Raw genomic sequence first — 2,404 nt, forward strand, 5'->3', positions numbered from 1 at the left:
ATCAGTTTTAACCATATGCTGGTTTGCACCAGAATCACAAATCCAATTACAATCAAATTCAAAATTTAATTGACTGGAACAACACATGAAATTATTTGAGGAATTGAAGACAAAATTAGACTCACCTCCCATATTAGAAGGTTTAGACTCAGAGTTGGTTTTCTCACCAAGAAGACTTAACAGTTTAGCAACCTGTTCAGGAGAGAAAGGAGATACAGATGGCAAAGAAGACACATTTGACTTAGAATTAGAAAAGGTTTTACCAGTTTGACCTCCAGGTTTCTTTTTGACACCTGAAGGGTACCCAACTAACTCAAAACATCTATCAACAGTATGTCCAATCTTATGACAATGTGTGCATTTTAGATTAGGATTAGGACCTTTAAAATCTTTTCTTTTCTGTTCAAAGGATTGATTAGTTTTAGATACAAAAGACATATTTTGACCTTTTGAATTACCACTAGAATTTCTATGTGATTCTTCTCTTGAAACAATTGAAAAAGCAACTTTGACTGTAGGCAATGGCTCTCTAGTTAACAAGTTAGTTCTCACAGGCTGATAGACATCATCTAAGCCCATAAGAAACTGCATTAATTTGATTAAAGTAGAAAAGTCATTGAAATCTTTTGCAGCTTGACATGAACATGTGGGCAGTTGAAGCACAGCATCAAACTGCTTCCACATGGTATTCAACTTATGATAATATTCAGAAACAGAACTCCCATTTTGAGTAATACAATTGATCTTTTTATACAAATCATAAACTATAGAGCCATCAACCTTGTCATAAGTTTCTTTTAGGTCAATCCAAACTTCTGAGGCTAACTTAGAGAACACTTGCCCTAAGTATAGTTCCTCAGAAACAGAGTTTAACAGCCAACTAAGAACAACTGAATTACACCTGTCCCATTGACTACTTAAAACCTCATCATCAGAATTCTTTTTACATTTACCATCTATAAATCCAAACTTGTTTTTAGCTTCAAGAGCCAACTTCATAGCACTAGACCAAACTCTATAATTTTCAGTTCCCTTTAGCTTTATACCAACTATAGTTAAGGAACTAGAATCACTAGGATGCAAAAACAAAGGATCTCCTATATCCAATTTACTAATCAAAGTCTGAGAAGACCCAGCATTATCATCTTTACCAGTCATGATCAACAACCAATAAAAGCAAACACAACAACAAATATAATCACAGCAAGATAAGAACACAACAAACCCTAAGGCGAAGCTGTATCAGTGTCCAGATTCCAAGTTCGTCACTTATAGTGCCTGGACAGGTCTTAATACAGGAGACAACACCTAAGACCAATAACCAACTAACAACAAACCACAGATAAGAAACCAAACAAACAAACAAATGCCGGTCCTCACTACCCCGACTTCAACTAATCAACCAACAACAGAAATAAAGAGAGGAGAAAGAAAGATCTCACAGTGGGTGCAAGCTATCCAAAAAACACCAGATCTAAATAGATCTGAAGTTTTTTATACAATATCAAGAACAAACAAACTGGTCAGTTTGCCCTAAACCTTCGAGGGTTTAGAGACCAACACAGTTCTTCAATAAGATATAGAAACCCTAGCTAGGGTTTGAATATCAACAACCTCCCAAGATCCAGAAGATCTCCCTCAACAATAAGCACAGATCTGCAACTTGAAGCAGACCTACACACCAAGAACAATCAAATCAGATCAGAAAAGAACAGCGGAAACAAGATCGGATCAAGAGCTCAAGAGCTCTGATACCATGTAGAAATATATGATTTTAACACAATCACAAACAAAACAACAGAAATAGCGACAAAACCAGGTGACAAAATCTTATTAAACCAACCCAAAAGGATTTGCCCCCCAAATACCCAAAGATCTTACAACAGTAAGATCAGATCTTACAACAGTAAGATCAAATGTACAAACAATACAGAAATAAGAAAGAAGATCATCTACAGATGATGATCAACAACAGAACAAACTACCAGAACAATCTCTCAGATACAGATGAGAGATTGTTCATATACAAGATGATGAAACCCTAACGGAGTACAAGTGAAGAAGATGAAATGATTTCAAGTACAACAGTGATCGAAGGAAGCCTTTTTATATCTTGTAAAATAGAAACTTTCATTGTAGCCCTCCAAGAATACACCGCCATAACGATCAGCCCTCAAAGTTACACAATCACCCCTGTAGATATTTATGGAAACCAGCTAACAAACCAATCAGCCCATAACAACTTTAACAGCTTAACAAAACAATAAAAAACAGCCCAATATCTTGTAATAGGCCCAGTAACGATATTTTATAACACAACTTATAACAAAGCCCAATGAATGAACTAAGTATAAGGTTTATATCATTTTAACATTTGTGTTTTAGAGTTTGAAGGAAATGGAAT

The sequence above is a fragment of the Helianthus annuus genome, chromosome 13 (assembly GCF_002127325.2).
Source record: "Helianthus annuus cultivar XRQ/B chromosome 13, HanXRQr2.0-SUNRISE, whole genome shotgun sequence".
NCBI lineage: Eukaryota > Viridiplantae > Streptophyta > Magnoliopsida > Asterales > Asteraceae > Helianthus > Helianthus annuus.